This window comes from Tympanuchus pallidicinctus, unplaced genomic scaffold (assembly GCF_026119805.1).
Source record: "Tympanuchus pallidicinctus isolate F22 unplaced genomic scaffold, pur_lepc_1.0 scaffold16, whole genome shotgun sequence".
NCBI lineage: Eukaryota > Metazoa > Chordata > Aves > Galliformes > Phasianidae > Tympanuchus > Tympanuchus pallidicinctus.
The window spans coordinates 26,103,966-26,124,175 of NW_026294679.1; the positions used below are offsets into that span (position 1 = coordinate 26,103,966).

At 47.0% G+C, this 20,210-nt stretch overlaps 1 protein-coding gene across 2 annotated transcripts in view; it reads left to right on the forward strand.

Annotated features, from left to right (window-relative positions):
- JMJD1C (jumonji domain containing 1C) overlaps window positions 1-20,210 on the forward strand; it is a 146,246-nt gene that overhangs the window by 72,122 nt on the left and 53,914 nt on the right. The window contains exons 1-2 of one of the 2 annotated variants that reach the window (XM_052676597.1): window positions 15,696-15,826; window positions 19,317-19,430. The gene's annotated coding sequence lies outside the window, so the exon portion shown is untranslated. Of the gene's footprint in view, window positions 1-15,695; window positions 15,827-19,316; window positions 19,431-20,210 lie in introns of those variants that run through there. The other variant, XM_052676596.1, reaches the window with a different exon arrangement.

A 20,210-nucleotide genomic window follows, 5' to 3' on the forward strand; every position in this document is an offset into this window, starting at 1 on the left:
GAGTGGTTCAGTGAACGTGGGGGCCTTAGGTGTTGCCACGTAGCAGTGCTGCTTAGGACAGGAGTTCAAAGCAGATAGACTTTGCTAAGACGGGGGACCTGAAGGAATTCAGATTCTGTAAATGTGCAAGAATATGGAGTTGATGATCTTTTTCTATTAAGCCATTCCTTTTCAGACTAAAGGAAAAATTATCTATGTTGTAAGGGTTGTCAAGTGTTACCTCTGTCTCAAGGGAGAATTGTGCTCAATTGTGCTTTCTAAAATGAGCAAAGGCGATGTCACCAGTAACAGGAAATCTGAGTGTGCTGTCTGCATAGCCTCGTTTGGTTACTTGCGTTTTTCGTCTCTAAGCTTTTCCAACAAACTTCACTGAAAGAAAAAAGTGGGGGTATTTTGTATGAGTTCAACTGTCAGCACCATCTGCCCCAGGGATAGAAGGGAAGCTCTAGAGTATGTGTGTCCAGCCTTCTGACTTGCCTGGGCTACTCTGGGTGAAGAGAAAATTGTCTTGGGCCACATACAGGATGTATGTAAGTGGCACCGTGGCCATGCCCTGCATCCTGCTGCAGGCTGCCTTTTGTGGCATGAGGCCTCCTCAGAACGGCTGCCATGAATAGCTTTCTTTCTCTTTCTCACCCTCATCTACTTTGGCCCTTACAGCATAGTTTTTAGCCTTACTTTAGAGTTCTCTGTTTTGAAAAGCCAGCTTGTGCAACAGAATGCCGACTCCAATAAGGTATATATTTCATACTATTAAAGCAGTTCTAGTCTAGTGTTCAGCAAGATGTGTCAGTGCATCGCAGAGAAAGTGCTTTCGTCCTCTAGAAAGAGACAAAGCCCTAAGTGCTTACATGTGAGAGGCAAAGCTGCGAGGTGTTACTGGAGTGGAGAACAGAAAGAATGGTTTTCATCTTTTCTCTATAAGAATCGTGGCTGACAGAAGGAAGGCTGAAATGTGAGTTGGCAGGACGTTTTAGCAGGGAGCCAGAGAAGTATTCCAGTGACTTGCCAATGTGCTGCTAAATGTTTAAACACCTAGGTAACAGCTCCATTCCGGCTATGTGGTCGGCTGTAAGGCTTACATGCATGCTGTGTACTGTTGGGAATTGCCTTTGGGTGGGGCCTAAAGCATTTTCATGTTCTAGTCCTGTGGCTAATAAAATATTTTTTTATATTGCTTTTTGGTATATTCCTACCACATACGTGCAAGTCGAAGTAGATTGTAATACAAAACCCATCACACTTGGCATTGTGCGTTTTTTTTTTTTTTTTTAATTCTTCAGCTTTGCTGAACAAGTTGTGTTTTTTTTCTACTTTTCTGGCCCTGAGTAGGTGGTGTCTGGTTAGAACTGAAATGAAAATATATTGGGCATATTTGGAATGGAACATCTGGAGTTGCTGGAAGTTGTATACACTAAATAAACGAGTTAGGGTCACCTTGACTATTTTTAATAACTGCAGACTGGAAATGTTTCTGTGACAAAGAGAATGAGACCAATTGAAAGGCAAAAGTCACTCATAATTGCTGTTTCACTTGCAGAGGATCAGTTTTCTGAAGTTTGTGTCAAAGGAGTAACTGAGGGCTAGGGAAAAAAAAAACACAACAGAAGAAAAATCCTTAATATTTTTATAAAATAACAGGTGGAGTAAGGCTTGTGGAAGAGGTAATGTGTCGTACTGGCTTGACAGATGGAGAAGAAATTAAACCACTGAGCTTTAATAATGTAAATTTTTCTTCCGTTCTGAAATAGAAGTGTCAGTTGTCACGCATAGACTTAATAAGCACAGCACTACTACTGGAACAGATATCTGGTGTCACTGTAATGTTTTAATTCATTTCTGTTTGATGGGTCATAAATAAAAAGTTCGTAATGGAATGAAGAGCTTTATCCTTTTAATTTCTTTAAAGATCTAGAACTTAACTAAGTTAATCTTCACTTTCAATTTTCATATGCCTCCCATATTCTACAAGATTCGTTTTAATTTTGGTGTTATAATTACATGTGGCAATTACAGTCATTACATATAAATTTATTTCACTTGACTTTCTTGTACCACTCATTCATGTGCAGGAGCTCCTGCATCAACTTCTTGCAAATTCTCTTGCCCTTCAACTCTAGCAGATTACTATCCTCAGAAGAAAGGTGGTGTTTCTAAATATAGAAACCTAATTTAGAGTCTGCTGTGACAAGCAGCCACTTCTTCTTACTTTCATATTTATTTCTCAAGTCCACTGCTATATTCCTGAAATATTTTTCTTTGACTTCAAGCTAAACTTGATGACAGTGGAAGGTGCAATTTTTATAAATATATTTGAATCTGAGAGATCTTCCATTGCTAGAGATTTTCTATTCCACCTTCATACACCAGGTACGTATGTAGTTCTTCATTATAGCCACAGTTATAGCTACTTAATACAAAGTTGCTTCTTCTGAAATAAACTCAAATCTGTGCATAGATCTCTTTTAACCATTTTCTTTTGGTTCTGATTAGCAGACCTGACAATATTTATACACAAGCTCACCTGATGTAGAGGTTGGCAGCCCTGCCCATTGCAGGGGGATTGGGACTAGATGATCTTTAAGGCCCCTTCCAACCTAAGCCATTTTGTGCAACACCACAGAAGTCTCTTTTAGAGACTGAATAATGCCTGGAAGAGAGAAATTACAAATTCTGCAGGTACCCCAGACTGTTTTTTTGTTTGTTTGGTTGGTTGGTTGGTTTTGGGTTTTTTCATTTTTTCCCCCTCTTTTAAGGAAAACGAGTCCTGAGAGTGTCTGTGCTTACTCCTCAGTACTGTCTGATCTTTGATATTTATTGGAAAAGAGTTGTACTTTTTTTTTTTTTTAATAGGCTGAATGGTTATAGTTCACAGCTGATTTTTGACCAGAAGTAGGTCATTCGTTTTGTAGATTCTCCTGTAATAATTTACTGAGCTATGAAACGGAGAGAAAAAAGTGTGCTAGAGATTTGGTGCTTGCCTTGCTTGTCTAGCTCTATTTTTGTGGGTCTTGCTCTGAAGGAGGTCTCTTAAGAAAAATAAGGGCCTGCAAGAGGGAGTTGTTACTCTTGTTCCTTCAGTCCTCAATTCCTAACTTCCTGGAAAGCTTTTTCTTGTCATTTTAGGGGTGGGGAGGGAGTAAAACCTTCAAATCATTTTATCAAAATGAGAATATAAAAGGAAGCTTCATTTGTTAGTTTTCCACCCACTGCTTCCTTCATTTCTTGACTACGTGGAGCTTGAAGGTTGCGTAAGTGGATGAAACAAAACTTCAGAACTTTTGAATGCTCCCAACTTTCACACAGCGCCTGTTCTATAGATTGTTTTCTATCAGCTGTGTGTGGCTTGCTAGGCCGTACCAGAGGAATGTAATTTAAAAAACTGTTAATACACAACTTGCTCTCGCCACCGTTTATTCTTTCTCACCCTTTTTGTGATTCTTTTCCTGTGTCCTGTGTGCTTTCTTCCAAGCTTGCTTCTTCCTTTTGGTTTTGTGCTGGGTGCAGCAGTAGCTGGCACTTGCGGCCCTGCTGGTCAAGAGCAGTGGCCACAGGGAGGGGAGGGAGCCCCTTGCCAGCCCTTCTCACTTAAACGGGCATTGGGGGGGGTGTTTCAGGGACCTCTAACTGCCATGGGAATAGTAAAAACATCTCTGGCACAGTGGTTGGTTATAAAGCACTGAGGTTTTAGTACGGGTCAACAAAGACAGAACAGGACCCCTGCTCAGGGGAAGGAATGAAAAAACAAACAAAAAAACCCAACCAACTAACACCAAGATCTGTTTCTTGAGGATCAGTGAATGAGTGCATCTTCTGTCTGCTGTTTGATTTGGATGAAATTATGGAAGCATTTGAACTCAAATGTGAAATTGATTCGTGCTGTGCTGCTAATCCCAGCTAAACTGATCGAAGAATTGAAGCTGTTTCAGAAGTCAAGCCACTGATGAGCAGTTGCTGTGTGGTGAGTTCATCAAGGGAGTTTGGTGTGTGTCCTTCTTGAAGGCAAGGACATGAAAGAGATGAGTTATAGTCAAGGGAGCAGCGGAGGAAACCTGAAGAATGGCAGATTTAATAAAGATGACTAAATATAGTATGCATGAAATCACTGATAGAGCTTAAGAGTGAAAGGAAGAAAAGAAGCAGGGGGAAGCTTAAGATGCAGCTGGAGATGGTGCTAGTGCTTAAACCGGATCCAAGAATTAAGAGAATGCTTATGGGGCTGAGAAGTTGCAGGCAGCTTGGAGGGACTTTTGAAGTTACTGAATGAGAAGATAAGGGAGAATGAGAAAGCTGAGAAAGGTCCTGAAGGGATTTGAGTGGGAGTGGGAAGGAAAGACTCCATCGTTAGCGTTTGAGATAGCATAAATGACAGCAAATTTTCTGCCACGGTGGATTACAGATTTGCAAACCATACTGGAAGACATAAAGTAGATATTCTGGTGCTCTTAAGTGGAATTACAGTCCCTGGGAGGGAGGAGAGCCCCGACGAAATCACTCTTACAGGCAAGCTTTACCGCCAACTATGCAGAAGAATTACCTTAGAGAAGAAGGCTAGTGCACTGACTGGGAACCTCGCTGTAAGGAAAAAGCTTTTCTCAACCTATTCAACTTCCATTCAGTCTTCAGCTCTCAGCAGGAGGTGCTGGGTAAACCCTCATTTCTGTCTCAGCATATGGAAAAGTGCCAGCGGATTGAAGACTGGTATTAATTGAGAAAGGAAAGAGTTCCAAGGTTAAGGAAAATCATAATCAGGCATTGCAGCTAGGGAAAGATTTAGACTGGATAATAAGACCGTTGTTACTAAGAAACAACTGAGATGTTTTGTATACATATTGAGACCCTGGGCAACAAAATGGAGAAATTTGAGCTTCTGACAGCATTGGGGATAAAACACCAAGTAGCAGAAGCATGGTAGATTACAATTAGTAGTTAGACTAAATGTATTAAAGCGCTTTGTGCTGCAGAAGTTGTGCAGTAGTAATTATATATTAGACTAGAAAAAATGTATTGGTGTGAAAAGGACAGACCTAAATCAGTTTGGCTTAAAATCACTTTTGGAGAAAGATGACAGGAGTAAAGAATCTGTTACTAGCTCCAGGGTGAGACTTGAATAGGGATAGCCATCTCTGTAGTGTTTAGATAAAAACTGCTTGTTATGAGGTGGCTTACTTTCCCAGGTAAAGATTAGAGAAAAAATCCTGGATGTGATCGCTGGCAAGTTTCTTCGTTAAACTAGTCAACCAACAAGAACTCATTGGTACTTCAGACATCGTTTTGCAAAGCAGCAATGATATTCTAGAAAATCATTTTGGATTGAAGAGGCAGTTTCACTTTTTGCTTAATCAGCTGAGGAAAGGGCTGGCTTCACTATTCCTGCCCCTGCCTACGTGATCCCAGCAGTCGTGCAGCCAAGATGAGAGTTACATCAGCGAGGTGACTGCGAGCAAATAAGTCAATCAGGTGACAGGGTGAGCTCTGCTGGACTGGGCTGCAGGGAGAGAGGCAGTGTGAGAGGATGGGGCTGCTTGGGCCGTCAGCGCCTTCCCATTCTGTACTCTGATTAAGCACAGATTAAGATTAGCAGATCAAGCACAGTTGAGCATTGTATACTGGGCAGTTGTGAGATGACATGGTTTAAAGCGCAAGAGAGAAATAGATGAAGATAGGTTAGTTTGAAATTCAAGTTTTAAATCTTAGTAGTAAATTCAAACAAGTAAAAACTGACTGCAAATGTAAGGAGCCCAAGGACTGACTGTTGTGAAGTCAGAGATGAGATTCAGTTTCCAGACAAATCTTAACTAAGTTCTCCTGGTGTGCAAACCAAAAAAGATGAATATCCAGAATGAAGATGTCCAGTAAAGCAGGAAGCCCACGAACAAAGAAGGAGAGGAAGACTTTGGATATCTTTCCTTCTCAAACCAAAATTTGATCTTGCAAATTATGTGAAAACAAAACAAGAAAAATCTTTTGCATGGTAAGAAGGATAGAAAATAATGATAATACGCATCTGAAACATTAAATATAAAGCATTAAATTTTTGGTTGAATTTCAAGTGAGGATGATAATAGCTGTGAAGAAGAAGGCAAGATGTATAATAAGAGAATGGTAATTACTACAACTAGAAGGAGTAACTTAAAGATCATAAAATACTCAGACACAGGGAAATTTCTATCTCAGAATTAGGAAAGAATTAGTGCTGATTGTAACTATTTTAGCTAATCTTTCCTTCAGGGTGGTACCTGTGATTGGAGAAAGCAGTGCCTACATAAGGAGGGGGAAGGGAAGAATTAGGCAAGTAATTAAAAGACTGTCAGTCTGCCCTCTGTGTAAATATGGAAAGCTTTGGAAGGCATTTTTGAAAGTTAGAATAATCAAGGACTTGGGAAATTAAAGAAAACGGAGTAAAGTACGATACAGCTATTTCAAAGAGATTGTTAGTGATTCAGTACCTTTCTTTTAAAATAATTAATTTCCTAAATAAATAAGGCAAGCCTGTGGCCTTCGTGTTGGGCACGAGTTGACAGTGCTTTTCCCAGCCGGCAAGTAAGTCTCATTGTGCTCCGTTGGTGGGAGTCCAAAGATGGGATTAATACAGAGACAATCAGACAACCACAGAATGTCCTGAGCTGGAAGGGACCCACAAGGATCATCAAGTTCTCCACCTAAAACCCAAAACCTATCAGAGCGGTGTCTGAATGTTCCCTGAACTCTTGCAGCTCAGTGCTGTAACCACTGCCCTGGGGATCCTGTTCCAGTGTCCAACCACCGCCTGGTGCAGAACCTTTTCCTGGTATCCAGCCTGACCCCTCTCTGTCTCAGCTTCGTGCCATCCCCTCAGGTGCTGTCACAGGAGAGCTCAGTGCTGACCCTCCGCTCCCTCTGCAAGCTGCAGCAACCATGAGGCCTCTACTCTGCCTGCTCTGCCCTGTGCTGAGCACATCCAGGGACTCAGTTGCTCCTCATACACCTGGCCCTTGAGGCCCAAACCACCCCTGAAGCCCTCCTTTGGATGCTCTGTCGGCTTTCTGTTCCTCTTACATTGTGGTGCCCAAACCTGCCCCCAGTGCTCAAAGTGAGGCTGCAGCAGTGCAGGGTGGAGAAGCTGGCATCTCCAAGCACGTGAAAGTGCTTGAGTTTTTCTAGCAGGGAGTAGGGCTTGAGGTGCTTTATTCTGCACTGCAGCCCCCTAAATACTGCCAGTCTGCGGCTGCTGAGAGAAGCTGGGCTAAGGAGAGATGGTGTAATGAAAGCGGATTTAAATGTAGCATTAATTTGAGGATGTGTTTATAAGTGCTGTTTTATTTGGGAAATATAAGTGAGCCTGCAGAGATGCTTTGGAATCATAAGACTGAAAAAGACCTTGAGATCATCTAATCTAAATGAAGGCTGTTAAAGTTTATTAGTCTGCTATAGAGGCTATTATTCCTTGCAGCATCCTGTTTTCCTGTGTGAAGACACACCCTGCTCCCTTCAGTTTGTATTCGTCAACAGTGTTTTCCAAAGTGCTGCTCATTGTGCTGTTCTCTTTGGAGCACATATCTTTGTCTTTGAAGAGCAGAGTCCATAATCTTCTTATTATGTAGTTCTCCAGCTGAGGCTTTATGGATGCAGAACACAGGATGTACTACCATTCACTTATTCCAGTACTGTGTGTGCATGATTCTGCCAGCTTGTAGCACTTGTGAAGTTGAACGTAACCTGTTTTTTTCATATGCAACTCCTTTGCTGCTCCGTGTTCCTGCAGTTGACTGCTCCTGCCTGTGTGATGCTTTCCCATTTTTCCAGTTTGTCTTTTTGTCCTCCAATGTAATTTGCAGTCCTACCAAGCTGGTTGGTTGTCAATTTAATAAATGTAGTCTGTGTTCTATCATCTGGGTCACTAATGAAAGTACCAAATAAGAGCAGGCCCAGCGTAGGTGACTTTGGGAACTCCATTCTAGATACATATTTTGATGGTGAACTAGTGATGTTTTCTAATTTTTTTCTTGATGTCTGTCTACATCAACGTCGGTTTCATTTGGATCTGATCTCTTTAGTTTGCATACGTAATCGTCACAGGAGATGGTGTCGAAAACCTTATTGAGGTCAGGATATAGATCTGCTTCTCAACTCTGCTCTTCTGTTTGAAAAGGATATTTGCTTTTGACATAATTTATTCTTTTGGAATTCATGCTGGCTTTTACTCATCGCTGTGTTTTATTTTAAGTGTTTACAAATAGACTGATTATATCTGCTTTGTGTTTGCTTCCCTTTTCTTAATCTTGGGCTGGTCTTGTCATCGGCACCTCGAAAAGCTGCATCATGGACCCACTTGAACCAGGCTGGTCGGCTTTGTGCCAAAGCAAGGAAATGCGACTACTATCATTCGTCCTGACTTCTGTAATGCATTCCACCACCACGTGTCGAGTGACGAGCAATCAGAGGAAGATGAGGATTGTTAGTGTGACCATAAATTAGATAGGAATTAGCTCATAAGACATTAGCTATGTAGTGTTGAAATAGGTGGAGCTGTGTAGTGGTGAAGTAAGTCTGAGTGCCAGTAGTTCTTCACACATTTTGGGAATGACGTGCGTAGTATTTTCTCTGAAATGTTTGGGCTAATTGATTACATTTGATTCAATATGCAGATGGTACAAAATAGGAGGAGCCCTTAACACGGAGGATGAGGGGTTTTTTTATGCAGCTAAAATTGAATGCCCTTGAGATATGAAGTAATAGAGGTGGAACAGAATGTTACTGTATAAAACAAAGTCGTGGATTTAGGAGCAGATGGCAAATGTAGATGAGAGCTTATCCACTGGAAGCACTGGCACAGAGCAGGTCTGGTCCTTCTGGTCAGGCAGAGGAGGGCTGTGAACCTGCTGTGTGACGTTCAGAAGATCCCAGGCAGGGCTCTGGCATGCACAGGATGTGTTCCTGGAATGGAGGAGTCCAGTGTCTCTATACAACTATCAGCCACAAGTCTGTTTTTAAAATAAGATACCTAATTCTAGTGGGCCATGCTGGAGAAGGATCAACTCAAACTCGATGGGATGCATGGGAGAGCTGTGAGGCTGGCCAGGTTTGGATCTGCAGTCTAACAAGAGAGAGAGGTGGGAGTAGTTAGTGCAGAATGGTGACATCGTCATGCATGCTGTTATGGGAGGAATGAGGGAATGTAGCTACTGCTATAAATATACCTTGGAGGTAAATACTTCTGATGTACTACACAAACAGATCCTGAAGATCCTGAATTTACAACACAGGCCTGAGAAACAAATTGGAAAAAATAAAGAAAACCAAACACAACAGTGTTCTATAGTTCTTTTCAATAACCACCAGTGTACTTGAGCTTGGAAAAGGAATGCATTTCGTGCTTAGTGGGGAACTTAAGTGAGACACATTGTGACCTTTCGGAGGCCCTAGAGAAAGGAGATGAGCAAGATCTGGATCATTTCAGTTTTATCTTTAAACTCACAGCTGTCACAGTTTGGAGATGAGTGAATTTATAAAAAACGGAAAACTTGTTATCTGAGAGAGAGAGTTTCAACACCATCTGTCCTGTGTTTTCCTGAAAGGAAAAAAGTGCCTGTTGAGGTTGCTGCTGGACAAGCGTGTAGGAGGACAGATGTGAGAGCCTAAAAATAACGCTGCCTGGGGGCGGGGGGTGGTGCAGTGTGATATCCAGGGTAGGTTCTGATTTTTTTTTAACTAGGTGATGCTGGTGGTGTTTCAACACAGTTCAGTGTTATCCTGATGCAGGGATGGACTGACTAAAACACTGCCTACTCTATCAGGCTTTTTATTATCAAGTGTAAACTTTTACCTCAACGTCATGGTGGTTTATGGCTATAGTTTGTCCTGCAAGGAATAAATTGTCTCTGAAAAGTTCTCCCAAGCCTCTTAAACAACAGAGTCAGGAATCGAAGCAGTGTATTAACAACTGTGTAGACAGTCTGACACGGTCACAATACAATGATAAAACAGCATAGCAGTAAAAAATACTGCTCAGAAAGGTTAAAAGATGTTTCCGATTATAGCCTGAAACTAGATTGTATCTCTCCTTGGTTACATGACACGTGAAGGTGAGATGAATGGTATTTTTATTTGAGCACTATAGTTATAGACTAGGATGTTGTCTCGCTAAGGTGGGACGTTGTACAAAGTTAATTGAAACACACAGTATCAATGTAGCCTAATACTTAAATCTTAGTGTTTAAAAATATGAAAACATTATTGTCAAGGTACTCTTATACCTAATGTGGACATATTTAGAATATGAAAAAGATGTATTTCAAAACAAAGATGGCCAAGCGTGACCTTACCCCCGGCAAGCTGGAGCTAAAAGAGTGCAGAGGCACTGAGTCCAGAACAGAGCCATCCCCTCCTGCCCTGACAGGCTGTTCTCCATTAAGGAAATCCCCAGATCGCCAGATAGGAAAAGCAAAGCTGGCAGGTGTAACCTCTGGCTCTCTGGGGACAGTGGGTGTAGGGTAGGAGGAAGGAGCTGTTGCCTCACAACAGTGTTCGTGAAAAAAAAAGCCCTTTCTGAATGTATTGCAAATTTATTATATTTAAAAGTGTGTTTATTCTGCAGCTGTTATGCTTCCTAACAAACAGTGAAATACACTGCTGTCAGTAAAAAAGAGTAAACACAAAGACTGGAGGGATGGTCTTGCTGAGGAGTCTTGCTCTTCTCAGCAAATGAATCTCAGTTTCACTATAATGCGTTCTTTCACGTGATAAGTGTATTTTCCCTTCTCTAGCTCCGGTGGGATGTGTTCTTCTGAAATCCTGCTCTCTGTTCTTGAGTTTTTGGAAAGATTCTTGCACTTCATGTTTCACAGGCTTTTGAGGCTTTTGTTGTCTGAGGTATTTCCAAACATGAGCTCCTATTCAAACTGCCTTCTACTTCCAGCTGTTTTAGGAGACAGTCCTGCTCCCTGCAGAGCCTTTCTGGTTAACTGAGTCATCACAGATGACTGAGGTGACCCTTAAGCATGATGTCAGGAGCACGATGTGTGTCCTGGGTGTGTCAGCAGGCACACAGGGAGCACTTGCTGCTACAGGAGTTGCTTGGATACTGCTGTGGAGCTGTGGGAATGGAAAATGTCAGCACGGGTGCATTCTCAGCTCTGCAGTAACAGGAAGCAGTTCCGGGAGCAAGGCCTCTCCAACCTGCGCCCTGCCCTGGGGCACCTTCAGACTGAGCCAGCAGGCTGTGTGCAGCACTGCGGGGCAGCCCTGGGTCTGCATGGTGAGGATGCACCAAGAGCTCTCTGGAATAAGAACAAGACCGAAAATGTAAAGTGAAATGCAGTCTGCTTAAGAGCGGAGATTCAAATGTAGCAAGTGGACAGCATGGCTTAGATAATGGAAAGGGTTGTAAGGCAGGGGAACTGGAAGAAAAAAACAGCAGAGTTAGGAAAAATACTGCTCTGAAAATTGAAGTTAAAGGTATAGGGAGTGAGATGGAAAAAAGTGAGGCAAGTAGTTGAGCTCCAGCAAGGGAGAACAGAAAGGACGCCTATGACTGTAGGTACAGGTTGCCCTTGTGAAGGGAGTTACGCTCCACAGAAGCACATGGAGTGAAGCATGAGAGGAGGCAGGAAGCAGTGGGAGGGCAAAAGGTGGAGTCCAATGGACTGCAGTTAGTGGGATGTAGGAGACGTGCTGCCGGATGCTGAATCAAAGAGCAGCAATGCTAGAATCCCGAAGCTGGTGTTCTAGGTTGGGTAGTTTTGCTGGAGGCGAGGCTGGAAGGAGGGCAGATAAATGGATCCAGTAAGTTCAAGGGGAAAAGGATGCAAGAATGTTGTGAATGTTGGCAGTAAGCATGGAAAAGAGAATAAAGCCAAGAAATGAGCTGGAGGAGCTTGGCACTGTTGTGAGGGAAGCAAGGAGGCTGAAGGAATGCTGAAAAACATGGATGGCACCCAAGTTAGAAAGGGTTTGATGAATATTGCAGAAGGAGTGTGGGTAAGAACATTATGATCCTGCAAGTGTTGTGCTTGCTTTGTGGAAGGCAGAATCCAGTCCCAAGGTTAATTACTATTGTGGCATGTTACCATGGCACTGGGAAAACCAAGTGAAAGACCAGGATTTCATTGTGCAGTCAGCTGTAGAACAAATGTGGGATGAGAAAGATTCTTTTCCCCAAGGAGTTAAAATCTGAGATTAAGTCAAAAGCAGAAGACATATATATGTATGAAATAAGAGGCATTCTTTATGAGAATAAGATAAGGCTTCCATAAGGTAGTGGCCAAGGCATTGTCAAGGGTTTAGAGGTCATTACCGCAGGGAAGCTGTTGAGAGAGAAAATTGAAAGATGTTAATGCATCAGTTTTGTGAGTGCTGCCAGTAAGCTGTTCCTTAAATTGATAAATGAGCAATAGTCACATCAGGAGACATTGTTTCTGAAAGTGCACTGTGATGTGATGCTGGGAGAAGGAGAGCCAATAGTGGGCTGTGGGCCAGAGGTGTCTGAGACAGCTCTGTGAGCAGATCTGAGCTGGGCACATATGCATTAATTAAGGCTTGAGTAATCAGAATGCAAATAAGTGTGGGTTGGTGCTCTTAACTACAGAAGGAGCAGAAAAACTTGTGTTTCAGAAATGCTGCAAGAGTTTCATGTAATGTAGACCCAGCACTGGGAGTGGGAAGGTCACACTTAAAGATGACACTGATGTGATTGGACTCGAGTGAGCGGCAGAGTTCATGGCAGTGGTACTCAGCTGATGGAGAGAGGGGGTATAGAGAAATGGAGTCTGTTACAGCAGCATCAGGCTTGAGCTGGCAATCCACAGAGGGATGTGCAAGAGACTGCTCAGTATTTTGTCTTTCTATGTGAATTATAAAAATGGCCTTAGAGCACAGCTCTGTAGCTCTGTGTTTCCAGTGTAAGGGCTGGTGTCTGTGAATGGCATAATGCAGGGGAGAGGCAGAGAAAGTGCGTGTGATAGGCTGCTAATGGGAAGTGAACCGTGGAAGGTGTAAATGGGCTGGGAAGAAATGAAACCGCAGAGAGCAATTGTAAAATGTGATTTAGGTAGCTTAGACATGGAAAAGCAATCCTTGTACACAGGATTGGGGTTTGTAATGGGAGAAATGAAAATAACTGTGTCTCTAAAATTATTTGTGAACATGAAAATACGTGGTTTCTGAAGCTCGCTGATTATCTAAGCCCTGCTTTTTCCAGGAAATAAGAAAGCTTGTGCAGTACCATTGCCTTCAGTGGTGGTTTTTTAATGCCATGCTTCTGGCTTTTCTGTTACCAAGACTGCAACAGGGACACCAGTTCAACTACAGAACTAGAGAAAGTTTGCTAACAGACCTCATTGCCAGAGCTGCGATTACAGTGCTGGTGTCAGATGAAGCAATGGGGGAAAACTGCACAGTCATGTTGATGCACGCAGCACTGAGAGCGTTCCACGATGGCTGCTGGTGGAAGGGCACGAGAGATTTTAGAAGCTGACTGAAAATACTGCAACGGTAGAAACTGTGTTTGAAATCAGATCAATTTGAAATGACTGCAGAATTGGTTAGTGCAGATGTGCTAGTATTAGTATACTGATGGTGGTGCTGCTCATGTTTCTCTACACCCCCTGTTGTCTTCTGCTTCTCAATTCTGAGGAATTGCTGAAGATTGCCTGGTGAAGTTATGGCTGTGTGTGGCCGCCCCCAGGCAGTGTCTGCACATCACCCAGGAGGCAAGGTTACACGTGGACTGGCACCGCGGTGACTCTATTACATGGTTGCAGCCCTAGCAGTAGCGATTGTTTCACACACACGAATTCTCCTTTGGAGTTTGGCTCCTGCACTGAAGCGCACCATTTGCACTCAGCTGGTGTGCACGGCGACGTCAGCAGAGCAGCCGTGCAGCTCCGCTCACATGCTGCGCTATTTCTGCAGGATTGTCCCTAGGAAACCATCTGCCTTGCTCAGGAAATGTGGGGCATGCAAAGGAAGGAGATGAGCAGAAAAAGGCTAATTTCAGTTTTGGAGATGGATTTAAACACCTTTGATTTGTTTGTTTTAAAGGTTAAATATTTATTCACGTGTTCTTTCCTAGCGGGCAGCATCGCATGCATGCTCTCTCTGGGTTCTGTGTGTTTGGGGATTAATCCCTTTGGGTGCCCAGAGTGGGGTTCAGCAGAGCCCTGGCCCTGTGCACATGTCGGTGTCCCTATGCCTGTGTGCTTTCCACCACTGAACAAACAGAAGACAAAGCAAAGTGGTATGTCAAGCGGGGGTACTTCATGTGGTCCCTGAACACACAGCCCCTGCGGTGTGGCTGTCATGCCAGCTGAGCCCCCCGTGCTGCTGCTGCGAGCCCAAGGAGAGTGCATTCACCCAACTCCATTGATTCTAACGATTATCTGTAGTGGTAGCGATTATCTGCAAAGTAGGGCAGGCGGTGTGAGCAGCAGTACATGAATCCTGTGGCAGCCAGCCAGGGCAGTAATTGAAGGTCATGGCGTGTTTGCTGAGCGGAGGGCTGCGCGCTGCCTGTTGGCGGGGCCTGGCAGTGCCCGGAACAAAGGCGCTCTGTTCTGCGGGTGGCAGTGGGAGTCGTGCTGCTGTCCTGCGCCTATTAACCGAGCTGTGCCCAGGTGTGCTGCTTGGCAAATGAAACAATCTTGGTATGATTATTTTTCATAGGCTTCAGGACTCTAATGTTTAAAATTGTTGCTTAAAAGTCAGCATTAGTGCTTTTGCATGGCCAATTGGTGCGTGCATATAATGATACATATTGCTGTGTATGTGACCAGCAGTAAGGACATGAACCCAGTGTTATGTTGCCTTCACACATTTAGCACCAGCAGTCACACCGGCGGCAGCTCTGTGGCGTCTGTGCCCTCCGAAGGCATTTCCCTAAAGCAGCCCCAGCTGAAGCAGCTGCTGGGTGGGTCACTGCTCCTTGCAGTACTACTGCCCCTGAGTGCTTGCAGCCAGATCCCGGGGTGGTACTGAATGGGTGCTACCGCCCTGGTACTAATATTCCTTGTTGTCTAGTCATAGCTGTTAGTAAAGCGTCGCCGGCCTGGCCCCCAGGCAGCGTGTGAGCTGTAGGCGTGCAGTGCCCGCGACGCAGTGCCGCTGTGCGCACTCCGGGACAAGCCCTGGTACCAACACCGGCCCTGGGGGCGCGGCCCCGCAGCCCTCGTTGCTCACCGCCCGCAGGTTTACTGATGCATCAGAGCCCAGACTCACTGGAAGGGCTCGGGGTGGGAACGCGGAGGTACTCAGGCATCGACTTCCCATTATTCTCATATTTGTTTGGCAAAGTGCGCGTTTGGTATTTTTTCCACGAATTAAGGAGCGCGCAGCTGCGCTCGTTTAAAGGGCTCGGAGGAAACGATGCCTCTCTCCCCGCCTCCCCCGTGATTTCGTTGTTTCTCTCCAGGCCGCGTACGCGAGCCGAACCCGGGGGCCGCACCCGGCTCTGCCCGGCGTCCCGCACCGCCGTTCCCTCCGCGCAGGGTTACCCCGCCGCCCCCACGTGCCCGCGCTCCGCCCCGCGGGACGTGGCCGCCGCGCGCCGCCCCCCGGCCCCGCTCCGCCCCGCGCCCTCCCGCGAGCGGCGCAGCGCCATGCGCCAGCGGCGGGGACGCGCCAGGGCCTCCGCGGCGGCGCCAGCTGCGCGCTAAGCCCACAAAGGCGGCGGCCTCCTTCCTCCTTCTCCTCCCGGCTCTCCCCTCCTGCTGGCCCGCCCCCGCCGCGGCCGCCCGGCCCGGCCCGACCCGGAAGCGGCGCGGCGCGCTCCATTTTGCTCGCTGTTCAAAGGCGGCCACGGGCGCGGAGGTCCCGCGGGCCGGGCCGGGCGCGCCGCGGGGCGCGGAGCCAGGTACGTGAGTGCGGGGGGCGCAACGGGGATCCTTTCCTCCTCCTCCTCTCTCTCTCTTCCTTCCGCGGGGCCCCGCGCTCCTTTGTTCGCGGGGGGCGGCCGGGCTGGGCTTTGTGCGGCGGGCACGGCCACGCGGCGGGGGCGGACGGGCCGAGGAGCTGGGCGGTTGGAGGTTGCCTTCCGGGGTCGCGAGCCGGGCCGGCCGCCAGTTGTCGGGGAGCGTCGTCGGAAACGGCTCCGGCGGCGGCCGCGGCTCGCGGCGCTGCGGGAAGGGCTCGGCCTCGTGGCGGCCCCGGCCGCCCAACGGCCACGTCGCTCCCGGACCGCGGGGACCGTCCCGTAACGGTCGCCCTGCAGTCCGTCGCGCCGGGACGGGAGGAGAGGGGAACGGAGGGCAGGGGAGCCGGCCCCAGTGCCGGCCCGCAGCACGGCGTTCTCCTCGGAGCACACCGCGGCCGCAGCCGGTTCTGGAGGAGGGGCGGCCATCCCGGAGCGTAACGATTGTCATAAGAAGAGGTGCCAGCGCCGCGCTAACGCCGACCCAGGAGCTCCGCGCCGCGTGGAAAAGTTTTCCTAACGGCACATGCAAATTAACGTCTCCGTGAGCTGCGCCGGGTTGGTGTGCGCGGCCCCGGGGGCCGTGGCGCTGCCTGGGCGGCGAGAGGGGACCTCCGGGATCGGGGGCTTGGGCAGCGTCGGTGGGCAGGGCTCCTCGTGGCCGAGCGGGCAGTCAGAGCTGATGAGATAAAGCAGTGGGACTTCGGGGTTCTTTATTTCAGAGCAGCGGTTCAGAGGAACGCTGAAGTCAGATGTCACTTAAAATCGAGTGTGTGTTCTTCATCGTGGCCTTCAGGGAGAGAAGTTAATGTGGGTGTCAAAGAATGCTCGGTGCCAGCTTGAAGGGGGAGACTTGAGCGTGGCATTGAGTTTGTGCTAGTTCAAGCCTTCCTAGGCTCATCCTCTGCTTGGGAATGGAAAAGGGAGCGCCTTCCTCTGCAGGGAGCTCCTCAGCCCGTGTTCGTGTCGCTGCACGTCCCGCGTGCCTGCCTCCAGCAGCTGGCTGCTGTGTGTGGAGCGCCCGGCCAAGCTGCCTTTGTGCATGCACGGTGTGAGGTTGGGTCACGTCCATCCCTGCTCAAGTGCCCCGGTGCCCTGCCCTGCCCCGAGCCCAAGGACATCCTCAGAAGGCAGATTCTGAAGGGTGGGGTTTGGTGGTGCTTTGGCAATGTGGAGGTTCTCCGGGGCCTGACAGATGGCAGCTTATGTGCGGTAGAGCAGCCATCTCTGTAGGAGGATGTATGTGACATGGCATAGTTTTGCTTTATTTATTTACATATTTTTCTCTGTGCTTGTGGGATGGCCCACATCCTTCACATGTGTATTTAGGGGGCGTTGGCCTGTCTGGAGGCTTAGATCTGTGAAAGCAAATGAGGAGGCATTACGTTTCTCTCCTTGGCATAATCACGCTTGCAGATCTATATTTGGAACTGGTTCTTTTAATGCCAGCAGTAAGATAAACTCGTGGCTCACCCGCACCTTAATCTGTCGTCTTTTCTAAATCCCGAGTGATAACTGCAACTGCATTCCGTGCAGTCTCCTTTCAGCTAACCATGTGGTATGTCCTGTTTGTGCTCAGAAATGCGTTTCCTGACCCAAATAATGGGACAGAAGGGAAGGGGAATGGTGTGAAAAAGTCAGGTGGTGTCTGCTTAGACCTAGGGGCAAATGAAAAACCCAAAGGCTGCAGCACTGACGTTTGGAAGGAAAGTTTATCCACTTGTGGGTTTGTACACTCATGCTTTGCAATGCAGTGGTGTGAGCTCCACCCTCCTAACTCAAACCATTAGCACTGCAAGAGCCAATCTGGAACGATGGGGCAAGAGCAAAGGGCCTTTCTGAGCCATTAGAGGTTAAATAACTATTTGCTATGCAGGCTGCAGTTAGAATATTATCGTGCTCTCCTGCCCTCCTCGCCCTTTCATCCAGTTATCGTGTCACCGAGATGGCTGGCTGCCCGACAGCGTGGTGTTTTTTCCCCTTGCTTGCACAAGAAAGGGTAACAACTGAGGTGAAACCTTAAATAAAACAGAAAGGAGGATGCAGTGTGCTAAATCTGTGCGTTTGTAGCTTGGGGTATGTTTATTAGAAAGTAAGATGCAGCCCCAACAAAAGGCACTCCTTTGCTTGGCAAGGGCATGGCTTCAGCTCCCCAGGGATGTGGGCTGCGCCGGGGAGGAAGCACAGGGCAGCACTTGTACAGAACGGAGCGGCGCCCTGAGCTCCCTCCAAGGCTGCGGCTGACACATGGACGGCTGTGGGCAGCTCACTGTCCCGCAGTGGCCCTGGGGCCTCGTGCTGCCTCACGGAACCATCACCGCCTTCAGCCTGCGTCTGATGGGCTGGCGCAGCTGGGGTGACCTACAGGGCACGGCGGCCTTTGCAGTGCTGTGTGCGGCTGGGCTGGCCTTTGTTTCTCCGTCTTCTCCTGAATTCTGGTTTTAGTCAGGTCCCAGAGGGCAGCTTGCCATTGCTGCTTTCCCTCAGCCCCATTTTCAGTTCTTTCCTGGTGTTCAGTTCCTCCACGTTTTCCCTCGCATCCTGCTCGTTCTGCTGTTCATTAGTGCCTTCCTCTTGCCGCTCGCCGTCTGCCTTCAGAGCCAGCCGCATTCTCTCCCCTCCATCCGCTGGGATTTCCTTTCCACCTGACTCATCTCCTTTCGGCACAGCCGCGCTCGTTCCAGGGAAGCCTGCCAGCACGCAGGGACTGCTCAGCCCCTCTCCGGGAGAGCTCTTTCCGTCAGCGTTCCCTCCGCCCGCCTGCGCAGAGCCCGCTGCGGGGGGGCCGGGGGCCGCTTTGTGCGGCTCTGCGGCCAGATGGCACCGCGGCCTGCCCTCGCTGGTGGAGCGCGTCCAGGCCTCCTGGCACGGGGCCGGCTGAGGCGCGGGCGAGCGGCTGTGCGGAGCAGCTGGCTGCTGCAGGGAGGAGCGGCTGCGGGGGAGGCGGGCAGCCGCCGAGGAGATGCAGAGGCTCAGGGAAATGAGAGGGTTGACTTGAGGCAAGGTGAACGATTTCAGAACAGGAAGGGGAGCATTCTCGTGTCTGCAGTTGTTTCCACTTCAGTGTCCTCGCTGTAATTACCGCTGCGCTAGCTGGTCCTGCAGGCAGAGAGAGGATCTGCGTGCTAAGCTGTATGTTCAAGATATAATCGTGCTCCTGCACTTTGAGCTTCTGTGGTAAACACTCTTGCTCAAGAACAATGAGGGAAAGGAAGAATGTATGTTACAGTTCCCTTTTCTTGCTGTTTTTTCCACCAACGTCGCAAAGGAAAGGCGAAAAACACAAACCTCTCCTTTCTTGTCTAATTAGCAATTGTTACTCTGTTTTAACTTGTTTTGATGGAAGAAGTACTGCGTCAGTGTTTATGCAGTCCTGGGGGTTTGATGTGCTGAGCTTTTTTTAATTTGTTCGTTTTCTTCTTTTTTTCTATAGACATTCAAGCCCTTGGTTGGAAAAAGTGTATACGATTCGATTACTGCAGTAGAATTCCTTGTGGACAAACAGCTGGATTTTATAACTGAAGATAGTGCCTTTCAGCCCTATCAGGTAAGCAGTGTGGTCAGCATATGTGTACTGCATGTTAACCGAGTTTAAATCCTTGTGATTATTATGTGAAGGGCATGAGAAGTCCTTTCCACAGGCGGGTTCTGTGCTGCAGGAGCCATTTCCTATTGATTATTGGCAGTGAGTGCTCCTCATTTTGTGAAACATTACGTCTGGTCTGGGGAATTTGATGATGCTTAGGAGTAGCACGCAGCTAATGTCATTGAACCACCTTTTAAATGAAATATCTGATCCCTTTAAAGGTTAATCAGTGCAGTTAATTGTAGAGCAGATAATATCTGTCCTCCTGAAACCGGGCTTTGATTTCTAGGCCTTTACAGTAGGACAGTGATATCTGACTTATTGTTTGTTTGAGAATGAGCAGGAAAAGTGTTTTTCTTGTATCAAAAATAAACTGTTTCATGCTGTTGTTTCTAAGCCTGCTAAAAGTTCCAGTAGCTTTGATTTTAATGCCTTCTTCATTAATTAGAAATGCAGTCATATATTAATGTGCATGTATTTAATGGAGAAATAATGACTTTTGTTCCCCTCCCTGAAAGAAGGTCTAAAAATCTTTTATGATAAATAGAAAAACATTTGATACTTCAGTTTACATGGGACCAATTGCAATTAGAATAGCCATAAATTCCTTCCTATGGCTGGGACGGTACACTGCAGTGATACAGAAATAGTACTTTGAGTCTTGGAATAACAGATGGCCCTGAATAAATGCTATGTAATTTTGTCCTGACACCCCTTGTTCTCTCCTCCCCCACCAAGACG